The 18,634-nt window shown below is 36.9% G+C and overlaps 1 protein-coding gene across 1 annotated transcript in view; it reads right to left on the bottom strand.

Annotated features, from left to right (window-relative positions):
* DARS1 (aspartyl-tRNA synthetase 1) overlaps positions 1 to 18,634 on the bottom strand; it is a 62,785-nt gene that overhangs the window by 27,090 nt on the left and 17,061 nt on the right. The window lies entirely within an intron of this gene.

The raw sequence follows: 18,634 nt of genomic DNA, 5'->3' as shown, positions 1-18,634 counted from the left end.
GTATTCATCCACACCTTTGCTATAGATTCGAGGTGGACAGAAGGTAATTTTTTGCCTCTTGGTTTTGGGTTTGGCCATATGACTTGCTTTATCAATGACATATCAGTGGATATGATGCCAACAAAGGCTTGAAATGTGCTTGTGCAGCGGAACTTGCCCTTCAGCATTCCTGCTTTTCTACATAAGATGATATCTCAAGTAGCTGTTGGTCCAAGGAAGCTCAGAAGCAGAAGGGGCAGACCAGGACACAAACCATAGCTTCAAAATGAGCCTAGATGAGCTGAAATCTTGCGCACCCACAGATGTGTGAGCAAGAGTTCAAGGTTTATTATTATACGCTGCTGAATTTTTACTATTGGTCAAATATACAATACATACAACTTCACCATTTTGACCACTGTTAGGTGTATAATTCAGTGGCATTCACAACGTTGTGCAGCTACCACCACTACCCTTTTCTGGAACTTTTTCATTATCCCAGAAACAATGTACTAATTAAACAATTAACTCTTCACTAATTCCAACTACCACCCATGCCAACCTCACCTCCTCATAACTTCTATTCTACTGTCTCTATGAACTTAATTACTCGAGGTACCTCAGGTATGTGAAACAATAATATTTGTCCTTTTGTGTCTGACTTACTTCACATGACATAAAGTTTTCAAGCTTCATTTGTATTATTGCTTGTATCAGAACTTCATTCCTTTTTAAGTCTGAATAATATTTTGTTATATGTACATAATATATTTTGTTTATCCATTCATCTGTTGCTGGACATTTGGGCTGTTTTCTATTTAGGTTATTGTGAATCATGCTGCTATGAACAACAGCATAAAAGTATCTTTTTTTTTTTTTAAAGATTTTATTTATTTGACAGAGAGAGACACAGAGAGGGAACACAAGCAGGGGAAGTAAGAGAGGGAGAAGCAGGATTCCCAAGCAGAGAGCCTGATGCAGGGCTCGATTCCAGGACCCTGGGATCATGACCCGAGCTGAAGGCAGATGCTCGATGACTGAGCCACTTGCATGTCCCAGCATATAAGTATCTGTTTGAGTCTCCACTTTCAATTTTTTTGGGTATCTATCTAGAAGTGGAATTGCTGGATCATATGATAATTTTACGTTTAACTTTCTGAGGAGCAGGTATATTGTCTTCCACAGCAACAGTACCATCTTACATTCCCATCAGCCATGCACAAGGGTTCCAATTTTTCTACATTACTAACACTCATTATTTTTCCTTTTGTGGGGGGTAGGGTAACAGTTGTCCTAATGGATATGAAGTGATATCTCATTGTAGTTCTGGTTTGCATTTCCCAGATGACTGGTGATGTTGAGCATCTTTTCATGTGCTTATTGGCTATCTGTGTATCTTCTTTGGATAAAATGTTGTTTAAGTCTTTTGCCCCATTCTGGAATTGGGTTGTTGTTCTTATAAGTTTTCAGAGTTTTTATATATTCTGGATATTAATCCTTTATCAGGTATTTGACTTGCAAATATTTTCTCCCATTCTGTGGGCTGTCTTTTCATTCTCTTGATAGTGCCCTTTGATGCATAAAATGTTGTAGTTTCAATGAAGTCAAATTAATCTCGATTTGTTTTGTTACTTCTACTTTTGGTGTTACACCTAAGAAATCACTGCTAAATCCAATGTCATAAAGTTTCTGGCTTATGTTTTCTTCTTAGAGTTTTATAGTTTCAGCTCTTATATTTAGGTATATTTAGGTAATTGATCTTTTTTTTTTTAAAGATTTTATTTATTTTTTTGAGCGAGAGAGAAAGAATGAGAAAGAAAGGGAGAGCATGAGAAGGGGGAGAGTCAGAGGGAGAAGCAGACTCCCTGCAGAGCAGGGATACCGATGCTGAGAGCTCGATCCCAGGACTTCAGGATCACGACCTGGGCTGAAGGCAGTCGCTTAACCAACTAAGCTACCCAGACGCCCCTTGATCCTTTTTTTTTTTTTCCCCCCTTGATCCTTTTTTAAAAAAAGATTTTATTTATTTATTTGCCAGAGAAAGAGAACACAAGCAGGGGGAGGGAGAGGCAGGCTCCCTGCTGAGCAAAGAGCCTGATGCAGGACTCAATCCCAGGACCTGAGCTGAAAGCAGATGCTTAACCAACTGAGCCACCCAGGTCTCCTGGTAATTGATCCATTTTCAGTTAATTCTTATATATGGAGTATGGTAAGGTCTTTGGCATATGGATACCTAGTTTTCCTAGCACCATTTGTTGAAAAGACCATCCTTTCCCTATTAAAAGGTCTTGGTACCCTTGTCAAAATCCCGTTGGCCATTTAAGCCAGGGTTTGTTTATGGGCTCTTTCTTCTATTCCATTGGTTTATATGTCTATCCTTATGTTAGTACCACACACTTCTGATTACTGTAGTTTTGTAGAAGTTCTGAAATCAGGGAGTGCAAATCCTCCAAATTTGTTCTTTTTTTTTTTTTTCAAAACGGTTTTGGCTGTTCTGGGCCCCTTGAGAGTACACATGAATTTTAACATGGTTTTTTCCTATTTCTGCAAAAAATGCCACAGGGATTTTTGAAAGGGATTGCCCTGAATCTGAGATCATGACCTGAGCGAATGGAAGCTGCTAAACTGAGCCACCCAGGTACCCCTATTTTATTTATTTTAAAATTATATATATGTAATCCTAAACATAAGTATTATCCTTAGATAAGCATAAACTCAGGGTAAGGTTTATAATTAGCAACAGTGAATGCAGATTCATACTTTACAGTCTTCCTGGTAATTCCTTATTAGGGAACAATTCATCTTGTCCAATGTCATTAGATTCTCCTCTCCCCCACTCTCATTCTCTCTCTCTCTCTTTCTCTCTCTCTCACACACACACACACACACACACAGCAGTGCAGAATGTGGTTGAAACAAAGATCTATAAGAGTAGAAGTGTCAGCATTAACATTTTCTCATATGTGCTTATATTTTAAATTTTATCTTCCATCTGTGATCTCTTGGTAGAAAGTTAAAAAGCCACTAGTCCCTTTTCAGTTTATTATTTTAATATGTATAAATAAATATAATCTCCCAAAAGCAAAGTGAAGCAAAATAAACTGCAATTAGTTACAATACGCCAAAGGGAATTGGTTAGGGTACAAGTGTTAACTCCTTTTTGTTACTGGAATCTTGCAGTCTTGCTTAGAGACCTTGCACACTATACGTGACATGTGGCCTTCTGAGATACAATCCAAGTAACAGTCCCAGTGTTCATCTATAAATGAACTAGTAAAAACCTCAAATTTTTTCCTACTTTTTATTTTTTAATTTTTTAATTATTTTTTTTTCTTTCCTACTTTTTAAGTAACAGAAGGAAGTAAGGAAGGGAAATAAATAGCAGATTAATTATCTTCTTTCCCTTAATGGTCAATCTTGAGCAAAATGCACTGTGAAGATGACTGGGATAGAGAACAAGAATCATAAGCACCGAGAAAAGGTTGTTGGAATAGGTGATTTATAGGGCACCAGTTTCATTTCTATATAGCACAGAAGTGAAAAAATATTTAACAGCATATAACCCTAGTCAAAGAGATCACCATCCTGCATATAAATGGTAGAGAAATGGATCTGGGAAAGAAGTACTTCATCCACCTCTTGTTGCTGGGTCCCAGTGTGAGGTGCTGACTCTGGCAAGTTTTCCTGGAGAACAAGGAAGAATTACCTCCAATTTATACTCATGAACTTCCCCTCATTGGTGAGGGATGGGAAATGGCAGGGTTTGTGTCTATGTTTCAAAGATTTTATTTATTTGTCAGAGAGAGAGAAAGAGTTAAAAAAAAAAAGAGCGCGAGTGAGCGAGCGAGCACATGCACGAGAGTGGCAGGCAGCCAGAGAAGCAGGGAGCCTGAAGCAGGCCTTGATCCTAGGACCCCGGGATCATGACCTGAGCTGGAGGCAGATGCTTAACTGACTGAGCCACCCAGGTGTCCCTTCTCTTATGTTTTAAAGTTATTTTTGAAACACTGTTTTTTATATATTGTCTCAAGAACTTATTATTATAAAAGAATAAACTTATTTATTATTATAAATTCTAATGTTAAATAATCATTTAAATTTAAAAGTTTAATTCTCCCATCATATACCCAATCTCATCTTCCTTTAATCACTGTTTACTATTTGGTCTATACTCCTCCAAATTTTTTCTCCTTTGCAAAAAATACGGAATGCTTCATAAATTTTGTGTTGTTCTTCTACAGTAGTTTTGCTCATTCTCCTATTTTTTTTAATGTTAAAGAAGTAGGAGTTTTACTTTTTACAAAACAAAACTGATCTTTATATATATATGTATATATATATATATATATAAATGCCTAAAATATAAATATATATAAACATATATAAATGCCTTTAGATATATAAATGCTATAAATTTATATATTATGCATATATATATATATATATAATATGCCTGTATTTATTCTTGTATCGCTTACCAATTTTCTTTTATGTTCCAGTTCCTGTGTAAGGTGCTTTACACATACACTACTTCACTTAAGCTTCTCAAAGGCCTATGAGATAAATATGACCACCATTTTATAGCTGAGAAAACTGAGACTCTACAAGAGGTCAAGTAAGTAGGCTAAGATCATACAGTAGTAAGATCATGTACTGGCTGCTACACTAGATGGTTCTGTTCTGTTACAGACTCAAGATATAGCACCGCATTTTAAATACTCCAGAATGCATCATGAGCTCACTCTGAAATAATACATTCTCATTCTTAGGTGCTCACAACCTGCCACATTCCTTTATAATTTATGAGAAAGCAATTGGAAGTAACAAGCCCTTCACAAATGGTTTTCAAAATGCTCAAGAATCATACTATCTTAACACTGATGCATCTTGATGTCCTCTTATTGCCAGCTTCTACAGAAGTTCATTAAATCTTTGTATAAAGCAATATGATGTTATTAACGTTATATAACTTAGCAGTTAATCCCATGGTGCCTGGGTAGCTCAGCTGGTTAAGCGTCTGATTCTTGATTTCAGCTCAGGTCATGATCTCAGGGTCATGAGATCAAACCCGGCACTGGCCTCTGTGCTCAGTGGGGAGTCTGCTTGAGACTGTCCCTTTCCCTCCCCCCACCCCACATACTCTTCTCTCTCTTTCTCTAGTAATAAAAAAGTAAATCTTAAAAGAAAAAAAAAAGAAATCCCATAAATTGAGAATTTCTGACAGCAGATTTTAGATCTACCTTTGAAAGCACATCTTTATCAAAGTTTTCAATACAAATGTTGAACTCGACAGGACCAAATATAAAAGTTCAATCAGTAAGTATCTCACTCCAACAAAGAGGTATATACCATCTATGTACAGTTTTTCAAAGAGCTACAATCCACAGCAGTATAATGACCTAGCCTATATTCACCAATTTATTATCCACATGATGCTCAAGGAATACCCACATGCCCATTCCCTCTGGGCCTCAAGTGTATATGATATACACATACACTTCCACCACAGCCCCTGTAGCTTGTCTTTGCATGTGGCTGTTAATCTATTTTGCCTTCTTCTCAAATTAAGTTCCTTATGTCATACATGTGTCATGGTATTCCCAAGCCCAGCAGAGTGCCTGGACCAGAGGAGGTGCTAAACAAGTTTTCTAAATCTGTGAGATTTCTTCAGAGCATTATTTTGATACTCTACAATTCTAAAAGTTAATGCAGCAAACTGAAATTTCAATGTTCCAACTAAGTAAAATACCTATTTTTAGATGAAAGATCTAGAAAGGAAAGAAAACGTACAAACCTGTATGCAGCTAGGTGACTCACAGAATGAAAAATACACTTGTGACTCACCAGCTACCAATAAATCACTTAACCACAATGACTAATATGAAGAAAAAGAAAACAAAACACGTGTGTACACAACTAACAGTCCAAAAAAGCCTTCCCCCCCACCGCTCCCCAAATCCAAACATTTCTATGCTGGGTGGGAAGAAGGGTGCTACAAAAGTACAAACAGCAAAATATAATTTTTAACTTTAACAAGTGGTATTCAAATTAACTGTACCCCTTAAGTAGTCACAACAACTTTGGCTTGAAACTTTTTTCTCCCCCAAATTTTTAAATTAGAAAAAATGGAACTAAGACCATTGAAGGAAATATTACAGATCACTTAGCCAGTTGGACCTTAAACTTGCTGTTCCTTTTTTTTTCTTCTGGCTTGAAACTTTAAGCACTGTATTTACATTCACTGTGCTGCTTAATAGCAGTCAATACAAAAAGGCCTGTAGAGTTGCCTCTAAAAAAAAATTTTGTCTTTACAAAACTCAACCATAACTAACATAACACTACTGTCTTCATTACAGTAAAATGTCCCTAAATAAAAAATAATTTTAAAAAGAAATAAAGAATGACTTCTCATCTCAACTCAAACACAAGCTATTAACTATTGGAAAATTAATGTCAACATAAGATGGAGATCCAGAAACACAGGCCTGGATAGGTATCCTATCTTCCTGCTTCCAGACAAATTTCATTTAAGGACCACAAAGCATTTTGGATACACAATCAAGAACCTCTTCTTAAAGATCTCTAGGGAATGAGATGTGCCAACCTTCCTATGTAACTCATTTAGTTGTTTCATTTTTATATGCATTCAACCATGAGAAAATTGATCTTTCCAACAAATTGATTAAAATAATGTGTTGAAGAGTCCTGTGGCACTTAAAGCCAATTAGTGAGTCAACTTTTCAGATTAGTATATTGATGAATTGGATATTCCTGGGAAAGATAAGCGGGGAAAACAACTGACCCCATATTAAGTGCTAATGTTGCTCTTAAGGAATACATTCAAAAGCTAGAAACTGCTAGTGGTACAATCTAGTTAGTAAGGCAAAGATAAGCACCTCAGATTTAATATCTAAAGTAAACGCTAAGATAGTCATCCACTTAAGATATTAAAAGTGACCTCATATTTTGCCTTTTAAATGATTGGGAAACCCCAGCTGGAACTATCTGATTTGATATTTTTAATAGTGGAGTCTTTGCTTTTTTCCACCTGGTATATGACCAGAGGGAATAGAGTTAAATGTTGGGCCTAATGGAATTAACATATAAATACCATTATTTCTGTTGTGTAGGAGTTCACATGTTTTAAATGTCCAGTCTCTTAGGGTAGCCCTATTCAAAATGGAAACACCTTGAGAATAAACAAACAGTCCTTAGCACTCCTCTGAAGACAATCGCAAGCATTTCACAGATAAGAACCAAGACAAAATGAGTATTAACTGAATATTAGAAATGGCCTTTTTCTCATGGACATATTTCTAAGCACGCTATTTTCCAAATTGAAGACTCTAGCAGAAAGGGTGGTTAGCAGATTCACTAACTAAGCTGCTATCTTTCCAATGTGAATGTATTAGTAAGTATTCATTTGAATTACCTCATGCTTTGTTGGTCCTCAAATTTCTAAAGCTAAAAACATCTAAAAGTAAGGAGTTTTGCTTCATTTAAATAAGTAACAGAATCCACCAGAATTTTTATGTTGTTGTTCATGTGCTGTTTTTAATCATAATACAAGGCTGATGATATATTAAGCAACAGAAGTCATAGTGTTTTCCAAACTTTTCTTTTCTAATTATAATTTTAGTTAGAAACCAAGGGATCAAGAGGAATGAGATACTGAGAGTTCAGTGAAACAATAAAAACAGGGGCAGCCTATAAACCTCTATTTTCATTATAAAGGAGGACACATTCCACTAGGCCCGGCTTAGGAATAAAAATCAACTGTTGTGCCACAAATACACAATATACTCCTTAATGTCGATGTTATATTATGGGATCAGGAGTCCATGGGGCTGGGTAGTTTCATAGGGTGAAAGAAAGGTAGGCAGGTAAGGATGCAGTGGGGGTAGTTCTGGGAATGGGACTGGGTTGCACGAGGTCAGAAGAGGGTAGAAATAGTAGGACAAAAGGAGGAGACTGGTAAAAAGACCAGAAGTCTTGATGAGGTCCAAAAGAAGATTAGTAGGCATGGGATAGGTACAAAATTGGAAATTATGGTTAGAGAGAATTGCCATTGAGTTTAAAATTAAGTTCTAAGGAACAAAATCCAAGTGGTGGCCACAGGAGTGAGTTATTAAAATGAATAGTGAAGGGGTGCCTGGGTGACTCAGTCGTTAAGTGTCTGCCTTCAGCTCAGGTCATGATCCCAGGGTCCTGGGATTGAGCCCTGCATTGGACTCTCTGCTCGGTGGGGAGCCTGCTTCTCCCGCTCCCATTCCCTCTGCTTGTATTCCCTTTCTCGCAGTGTCTCTATCAAATAAATAAATAAAATCTTTTTTAAAAACTAAAATGAATAGTGAAGCTAGTGGAGAAGTAAGGAATTTTAAGTCCACACTATTTATTCCAAATGAATACCTAAAGACATTTACAATGAGATGACTTGAAATGAGAGGAATACACTACTATCAGCCAGGAATATAAAATGGCTTTGAGTAAAATATCCTATTTCATTCAGTCTTTGGAACTCCATGAACTCAAAAGGCTAGAACTTCTCTCCAGTTTACTCAGCATAGATAAACTTAGGTAATACTGCTAGCTGTCTATTCAAACCCACTCCCCTTGTCTTCACGGCTAACAGAGTCCCATTCCCATTCAGTATCCACTTCTATTGGTAAAGCATTCTAAGAGAAGGGGAGCCCATCACAGGTCCAGGGTAGGTCGTGTTTAGCCCCAGTCCATCCGGGGAATTTAGTCCAGACTGAGGGTGACATTTTCCATTTTTCACACAGTATTTCACACTGGAAACTCTGAAGTTATTTTCCATTTCTTTCTTTTCCTCACCCCCACACATCAGCAGTCAGTAAACAGATAAGACTCATGTTTTTACCCACTCACTGGGCAAACAAGGTTCTCTCTTTTAAGAGTACTATCAGTTTTGCTATTAATACTTGTTTTGAAAATGTTAAATCCAACACAATCGATATAATCGGTATTAGTTTGAGCATAAGTTTGAGCCTTCCTTTGCCAGATTTCATCAGTGAGAAACACAGTAGAGACAACTGTACTCAGGTGAACTCAAAACACATACCTCAAACATTTATGTTACATGCCACACCTGTCCACATCTGGCAGTACAATTTGCTTTCAGGTTTCAAAGAGCCTTCCTTCTACCACTTCACAACAGTTTACAAGCCACAACTCTCTGCCACCCATTTACACAAGGATACAGCATTTTTTCTTAAAGCCTTTTATTTATTTGAGAGAGACAGAGTGAGAGCATGAGCGGGGGGCGGGGGACGGGCAGAATTGGTGGACTTATTTTTCACATTGGTTGCAAACACTATATGGTTGCTTTGTTGACTGACTCTTACTTCTCACAAGAGTGCTAATGTGTAAGATGCACTGTGTGGCAGTGCTGATGATAAGAAAAAAAGACAAAAGGTGAAGCAAGAGTAGATGCATCTACTGAATCTGCCTAGTGAATTTTAGGTTTCATGTTTATAATTACAGCTATCAGATATTTTTCAAATTGAAATTATTCAAGAAAAATAACTATCTTTGCAAACAAACTCTTTAGTTTCTAACCCCCCAACCTTCCCCACCCCAAACTGTCTCTGTTTTAACAGCATGCTTTTTAAAAATGGGATGACTTCTCAGGAAGGCAGCTACTGCTTCATGGTAGAGACAAGTACACTAGTATTAATGATGGCTAGTAAAAAAAATTAATTTTTCCTTTGGAACTGTTTTTAGCATTAACTTATGACTCAACATAAAATATTTTTTATTACTTTATAATCAGTTATACTTTTAAAACAAAAATTATTATAGTATTATTTTTCACAAGTTTTGGTTCTCAACTCAGGCAGTACCTAAAAGTCATTATCACCATGAGGAATCAAAATAGGTATCTACTAAAAAAAAAAAAAAAATAGGTATCTACTTATCTATCTATCTATCTATCTATCATCAATCAACTATATATCAGAAAAAACTAGACACTGTAGAAAAAGATACTGTTGAGGTAAAAACCATTACTTTGAGACCTAAAGCATTTCCCAGGCATTAATATATTTCAATGACAGTAAGGTTGTATTCTAAGTAAGCTATATTAAGGAGGGCTCTGAACCACTATTATTAGACTATCTCAGAGAAGCAGGATGACCTAGGAGGAATGTGAGCCCTAGAATCAGAGACCTTACACTTAGCATTTAAATTTCAATTTCTTCAGCTATAAAAAGACATTTAAAAAAGTGTCTATACCTCATAGTGCGGCTGTGAGGATCAAGGGCAAAGTGCAAGTATGGCATTTTGCAGCTTCATACTTAGTATATAGGAATATTTAATTATTACTGCTGCTATTGTTATAAGCAATAATATTAATAATATTGCTGTAATTTGCCTGTACATCAGACTCTGATGCACTGGATCCCAGTATGTATAAAATTCATGTTAGGCACTGGAAAGGCTTGGTAAGATAAAGGAAGGGCAATCACTATAATGAATATTAATTATAGATTATTTCTTAAACATTTTTTCTTAAAAATTAAAAATGATATTTCATGGGGAGGAGCCAAGATGGCAGAGGAGTAGGAGACTTCAATTTCATCTGGTCCCAGGAATTCAGCTAGATAGTTATCAAACCATTCTGAACACCTACAAACTCAACTGGAGAATGAAAAAAAAATAGCAGCAACTTAATGAACAGAAAAGCAACCACGTTCTAGAAGGTAGGAGGTGTGGAGAAGTGAATCTGAGGCAACATATGGGAACGACAGACTGGGAGGAGGGGAAGGGGCCTCTGTCAGCCAGCTCCCAGCAAGTGAGAGAGCAGAGGAGCACAAAATCAACTTTCAGAAGTCTGCTCCACAGAGGGACATCGCTTCAGTGGCTAAGATGGGAATGGAACCTTTGCTGGGATGGTGTGGTCTCAGGATCATTGGGATCACAGGAAGACTGGGGGTGCCTGAGTGTGACAGAGCACCCAGGTATCACAAGGAAGCCAGCTGTCAACAGTGTGTCCAGGAGTGGGATCTCAGCTCAGGGTTGCCGTAAACCATGATCTGCAGCACAGTTGGTCTGCTGCTCTTTAAGCCAGGGCCCAACAAGCAGCAGAACCCAGGAGATTCCCCTTCCTTCCTTGGGAAGAGCAGCACGGGAGTGCACCCCAGGAATCTGCTGGGCTTGGAGATTCTGAACAGGACCATGTGCCAGAGACAGAAATGGATGGTCATAGGCTGGATGGGCACAGAGTACGGACACAGATCAGGGAGACAGGAGTGATGGACTGGTTTTCTCTGAGAGTGCAATGAGAAGTGGGGCCCTGAGCTCTTGGCTCCTCTGGGGCCAGAGACTGGGAGGCCACCATTTTCATTCATATCCTCTAAAGCTGTGCTAAAACCTTCAAGGAACAAAAGCTACAGAGAGAAAACTGGAGCAGATAACTTAGCCTTGCCCCTAGCAAGGGTGGTGCAACTCTGCCCAGGGCAAAGACATTTGAGAATCACTGCAACAGGCTCCTCCCACAGAAGATCAGCAAGAACATTCAGCCAAGACCAAGTTTAACAATAAATGAGAACTGCATAATTCCAGAGCTAGGGGAATACAGCTCATAAAATTCATGGCTTTATTCTCATGATTCTTTAGTCTCTCAAATTTAATTTTTAAAATTTTCTTCCTTTTCTCTTTCTCTTTTTTTTTGAATTATTCTTCTTTCCTTTCCAACCAACTTCTTATCAATTCCTTTCTAAAAATCTTTTTAAATTTTCACAGTTATGGTCATAGTCTATCCGTTCATTATAGTTAACCTTATTTTTGCATATATATACATATTCTTCTTTCCTTAAAATTTTGGGATACAGTTTCTTCGAACAGACCAAAATACACCCAAAATCCAGTGTATTGCTCTGTTCTATTCACCAGCCTGATCACATATATATATATTTTCTTTTTTCTTTCTTTCCCCCTCAGTTTTAGGTCTGGTTTGTTTAGTGCACACTTCTCTGGGGTCGTTATTACACTTCAGCATTTTCTTCTCTCTCTTTTTTTTTTAAGATTTTTTATTTATTTATTTGACAGACAGAGATAACAAATAGGCAGAGAGGCAGCCAGAGAGAGAAAGGAGGAAGCAGGCTTCCTGCTGAGCAGAGAGCCCAATGTGGAGCTTGATCCCAGGACCCTGAGATCATGATCTGAGCCGAAGGCAGAGGCGTTAACCCACTGAGCCACCCAGGCACTTTCTTCTCTTGTTCATCTATTCTCTCAACAAAAGGACAAAACAGAAAAACCCACCTCAAAAAAGAGAATGAGAGGCAGTACTGACTGCCAGGGACCTAATCAATGTGGACATTAGTAAGACATGGGGGGGGGTGCTGGGTGGCTCAGTGGGTTAAAGCCTCTGCCTTCAGCCCAGGTCATGATCCCAGGGTCCTGGGACTGAGCCCTGCATTAGGCTCTCTGCTTGGCAGGGAGCCTGCTTCCTCTTCTTTCTCTTTGCCTGCTTCTCTGCCTACTTGTGATCTCTGTCAAATTAAAAAAAAAAAGAAACTTATGGGGTGCCTGGGTGGCTCAGTGGGTTAAAGGCTCTGCCTTCGGCTCAGGTTATGATCCCAGAGTCCTGGGATCGAGCCCCTTGTTGGGCTCTCTGCTCAGCAGGGAGTCTGCTTCTTCCTCTCTCTCTGCTTGCTTCTGTGCCTATTAGTGATCTCTGTCAAATAAATAAATAAAATCTTTAAAAAAAAATAAGACATCAGAACAAGAGTTCAGAATAACAATTATAAAGATACTAGCTGGGTTTGAAAAAAGCAAAGAAGACACTAAAGAATCCCTTTCTGGAGAAACAAAATCTAACCAACTCAAAATCAAAAAGGCAATTAATGAGGTACAATAAAAAAATTTTTAAAAAGCAAATAAATGAGGTACAATAAAAAATGGAGGCTCTAGCTGCTAGGATAACTGAGGCAGAAGAGAGAATTAGTAATAGAGAAGACCAAATGATGGGAGAATTAAGAAGCTGAGAAAAAGAGAGATAAACAACTACTGGATCTTGAGGGGAGAATTTGAGAGGTAAGTGATACCCTAAAGTGAAACAATATTAGAATAATTGGGATCCCAGAAGAAGAAAGAGAGAGAGGGGCAGAAGGTATATTAGAAGAAATTATAGCAGAGAACTTCCTTAATTTGGGGAAGAAACAGGCATCAAAATCCAGGAGGCACAGAAAACCCCCCTCAAAATCAATAAAAGTAGGTCAACACTTGGATATCTAATAGAAAAATACAAATCTCAGAGACAGAGAAAATCCTGGCAGCAGCTTGGGACAAGAGGTCTGTAACCTACAACAGAAGAAACATTAGATAGGCAGCAGACCTATCCACAGAGACCTGGCATGATATATTCAGGGTACTAAATGAGAATATGCAGCCAATAATACTTTATCCAGCTAGACTGTCATTGAAAATAGAAGGAGAGATAAAAAACCTCTAGGACATACAAAACTAAAAGAAACTGCAATCACCAAACTAGACGTATAAAAAAATATTGAAAGGGGTCCTGTCCTCTAAGCAAAGAGTCCAAAGTAACATAGACCAGAAAGGAGCAGAGACTATATACACAGTAACAGTCACCTTACAGATAATACAATGGCACAAAATTCATATCTTTCAATAATTAGCGAGAATGTAAATGGGCTAAGTACCCCAATCAAAAGACACAAGTGTCAGGTTGGATAAAAAAGCAAGACCCATCAATACGCTGTCTGCAAGAGACTCATTTTTAACCCAAAGACACCTCCAGATTTAAAGTGAGCAGATGGAAAATGATTTATTATGCTAATGGACATCAAAAGAAAGCCAGGTGGCAATCCTTTGATCATACAAATTTGATTTTAAACCAAAGACTATAATAAGAGACGAGGAAGAATACTACATAATACTTAGAGTCTATCTAACAACAAATCTAACAGTTGTAAAGATTTATGCCCCTAACATGGGAGCAGCCAATTATATAAGCCAATTAATCACAAAATCAAAGAAACACATCAATAATAATAAAACAACAGTCAGGGACTTTAACACTCCCCTCACTGAAATGGATAGATTAAGCAAAAGATCTACAAGGAAATATGGGCTATAAATGACATACTGGACCAGGTGGACTTCACATATCTCCTCAGAACTTTCCACCCCAAAGAAACAGAATAAACATTCTTCTCTATTGCTATGGAACATTCTCCAGAATAGATCACATCCTGGGTTACAAATCAGGTCTCAACCAGCACCAAAAGACTGGATCATTCCCTGCATATTTTCAGACCATGATGCTTTGAAACTTGAACTCAATCACAAGAGGGAAGTTGGAAAGATCTCAAATACATGAAGGCTAAAGAGCATCCTACTAAAGAATGAATGGGCCAATGAGGAAATTAAAGAAGAATTTTAAAAAAATTCATGGAAACAAATGAAAATTAAAACACAACTGTTCAAAATCTTCGGGGTACAGCAAAGGTGGTCCTAAGAGGGAGGTATATAGCAAGACAAGCCTTTCTCAAGAAACAAGGAAGGTCTCAAGTACACGACCTAACTTTATACCTTACAGAGCTGGAAAAAGAACAGCAAATAAAGCCTAAACCCAGCAAGAGAAGAGAAATAATAAAGATCAGAGTAGAAATCAATGAAATAGAAACCAGAAGAACAGAGGAACAGATCAACGAAACTAAGAGCTGGTTCTTTGAAAGAATTAGTAAGACTAATAACCCTCTGGCCAGATTTATTTCAAAAAGAAAAGAGAAAGGACCCAAATAAATAAAATCATGAATGAAAGAGGAGACATCAAACCAATAGCAAAGAAATACAAATAATTATAAGAACATATTATGAGTAACTATATGCCAACAAATTAGACAATCTGAAAGAAATGGATGCATTCCTAGAGATGTATAAACTATCACAACTGAACCAGGAAGAAATAGGAAAGTTAAACAGACCTATAATGAACAAAGAAATTAAAGCAGTAATCAAAAATCGCCCAACAAACAAGTGCCCAGGGCCAGATGGCTTCCCAGGGTAATTCTACTACACATTTAAGAATACATACCTATTCTTCTGAAACTGTTCCAAAAAATAGAAATGGAAGGAAAACTTCCAAACTCATTTGATGAGGCCAGCATTACCTTGATCCCCAAACCAGAGAAAGACCCCCTCAAAAAGGAGGATTATAGACCAATATCCATGATGAACATGGATGCAAAAATTCTTACCAAAATACTAGCCAATAGGATCCAACAGTACATTACAAGGATTATTAACCATGACCAAGTGGGATTTGCTCCTGGGTTGTAAGGTTGGTTCAACATCTGCAAATCAATCAATGTGATAGCTACATCAATAAAAGGACAAGAACCATATGATACTCTTAACAGAAGCAGAAAAAGTATGTGACAAAGTACAGAATCCTTTCTTGATTAAAACTCTTCACAGTGTAGGGATGGAGGGTACATACTTCAATATCATTAAAGCCATCTATGAAAAACCCACAGTGAATATCATTCCCAATGGGGAAAAACTGACAGCTTTTCCCCTAAGGTTAGGAACATGGCAGGGATGTCCACTATCACCACTGCTGTTCAACACAGTACTAGAAGTCCTAGCCTTAGCAATCCAGACAACAAAAAGAAATAAAAGGCATCTGAATCGGCAAAGAAGTCAAACTATCACTCTTTGCAGATGATATAATACTTTATGTAGAAAACCCGAAAGACTCTACCCCAAACTGCTAGAACTCATAGAGGAATTCAGTAAAGTAGAAGGATATAAAATCAATGCACAGAAATCAGTAGCATTTCTATGCACCAACAATGAGACAGAAGAAAAAGAAATTAAGGAGTCTATTCCATTTACAATTGTTAAAAAAAAAAACCAAAAAACTATAAGATACCTAGGAATAAATCTAACCAAAGAAAAAAAGAATCTGTACTCTGAAAACTATAGAATACTCATGAAAGAAATTGAGAAAGACACAAAGAAATGGAAAAAATGTTCCATGCTCATGGACTAGAAGAACAAATACTAGTCAGTAAAGATAATTTTTAGGAAAAGGGATTTTGAAAGATGAAGAAAAAAGCAAACACAATTTCCCCCCTAAAACAGTTCTGAAAGTTCTTTAAAATTCATATTATAACCTCACTTGATTTATTATTATTATTCATGAAAAGAACAGGTAATTTTTAAAGTAAAATTTTTCTATTCTTGACTTTCTTCTTTAAAAATTGGCACTCTGAACATAAGATCATTCTACTGGCTTTCTGTCAGAAACAACATGTGCCGCAGACTTCTGTTACCAAGAAAGATCAGGATTTCAGTACTACTTGAGAAGTGCAGTCTAAAGTCACGTAAAAAAGACAAGCTGACCTATCAGGGGCATGAAATCATGTTTCTAAGAAAATTATCAAATAACTACAAAAATTAAAAACTCATCATTTTTACATGGATGGACCTAGAGGGGTATTATGCTAAGTGAAATAAGTCCGACAAAGACAAACACCATGTGATTTCACTTACATGTGGAATCTAAAAAACGAAACAAATAACAAAGAAAGAAATGAAGCAGAAATAGAACCATAAATATAAAGAACAAATTGGTAGTTGTGGGAGGAGGGGGCAGGGAATGTGAGGATGAGCAAAAAAAAGGTGAAGGGGAGTAAGGGCTTCCAGTGATGGAACAAGGAAGTCACAGAGTCAATGGTATTGTAATAATATAAGGTGACATTGTATGGTGACAGATGGTAGCTACACTTGGTGGTTAGCATAGTATAATACACAGAGTTCCTGAACCACCACACTGTACACCTTACCTAATGTAACATAGTGTGCCAGACATATTTCAACTTAAAAAATATATGTATTTTTTGCCACAGTCTTAGTCATGAGAATTTTCCTCTTTCACTAGGTAGCAAAGTTATTAACACACTTATTCTTAATTACTCAGGCTAGATACTTTAACATATGAGTAGTGCCAAAAGTTAAATAATTAATGTAAGTACCACATGTTAAGTCTATTCTATAAAACTGGCTTCATTCATTTGTATATAACCAAAGGCTTTAAAATTTGCAACAGCTCTATTATGAAAACATCTTTTCCCACACATTACTAGTTATAAAAAGTCCATTTTGGGGGTGGGGGGGCAGAGACTAAAATAGATACATGTTCTTTGCTTAAAAAAAAAAAAATCTGGGTCACAATTTAATTGTTAAGTTGAATTACATCTAGATCTTGAGTTTTACTTCAGGATTATGAAAGCCAGGCTAACTTATCTAAATTCTTGCCTTGCCTAAGAGAAAGTTCACACTTACACTTTATCATTTATATGAAAACCCTTCTTTAATTTATGTATTATGAGGACAGTAGTGAACTAAGTTCTATTTGGGAGAACATTTGCAAGTAGCTTTGCCATCTAGAAAGCGTTGGCTGATCTCTGATAATGGCCAATTGCTGTTGGTCAAGTTGCAGGAGTTTGAGAAGATCCAAAATAATAAGAAATAACTATTTGTGGACTACTTTACTTCTAAAGATATCACGTGAATTCACTGTCCTTTTGTCAGTAGGATATCTCTTATTAAAAATTAAGGGTAAGTGGAAATTTCAAAAGATTTTTAGACTAGAATATTTTTTTTAGGAATGTAACACTTTAAGGTTATAATGCAATTTAATGGAAACACACGCTCTATTTAAAACTGTCAGCTTTATCTATTGGTTTTCAGAGCCAATTTAACACATAAAAGACAAAAGCTGTAATAATTATTGTTGATTTGAAAATGGCTTTTTCCCAGTATTTTTCAGTATATTAAATATAATTCAGCATATATGTCTACGGTTACCAGAGGCTCTATTTATAGAAGGCTCTGTGTGGAAAGTTTATTTCTAGGGACCAAGCTTATTTATGTCCCACTTCACAGGACTGACCTTAGAAGGCTAGCTGACAACGTACCCCATAAGCACACACCCTTATAGACCATGAGATGAAAGCAGTAAACCTACTCACCAAAAGATACCGACAAAGAGATAGAAGTCTCTGGGTAGCAGGACTGGGAGACAGAGTGAGATGGGACTACTGTATCAGTAATACAAATACTACTGAGTTCATCAGTGAACTGATGTCATTAGTGGCACTGGAGTTTTTAAACCAGAGTACAGATACTGCTGTGATACAATAAAACTAAATCTGATAAATAAATCTCTAAACCCATACCAGTTACATCCACTACATGTAGAACACTAAGGGAGTCAGGGAGGGCCCAAATGTAAGTTAGGATGTTAAATTAGATCATTTTTTAGTTCTAGTTGTAAAATTGATGATTCTATGTATATAGATATACATATTCATCTTTGAAAGCATACAACTAAAGAACAGAGATAAAAATCAATAGTAAAATTTAACAATTATACCAAATTTAATTTCTTTGGAAAAAATTTATGCCTATGAAGTATGCTATTATTTAAAATATAGAGATCAGCCATTTTCCCAAATCTTCTTTGATCATTATCATGGAAGTAAAATTCTGAGTAAACTGAGAAAAACACAAACAAAACTATCAACATTACCAATTATTACTACCTCAGAACTACAGCATAAAGAAGCACTACACTACATCCTGCCTCTTGCAAACGGAA

Source organism: Mustela erminea, chromosome 8 (assembly GCF_009829155.1).
Source record: "Mustela erminea isolate mMusErm1 chromosome 8, mMusErm1.Pri, whole genome shotgun sequence".
Lineage (NCBI taxonomy): Eukaryota > Metazoa > Chordata > Mammalia > Carnivora > Mustelidae > Mustela > Mustela erminea.
The sequence above is the reverse complement of the archived record's forward strand: the minus strand, read 5'-3'. Positions and strand labels throughout refer to the sequence as shown.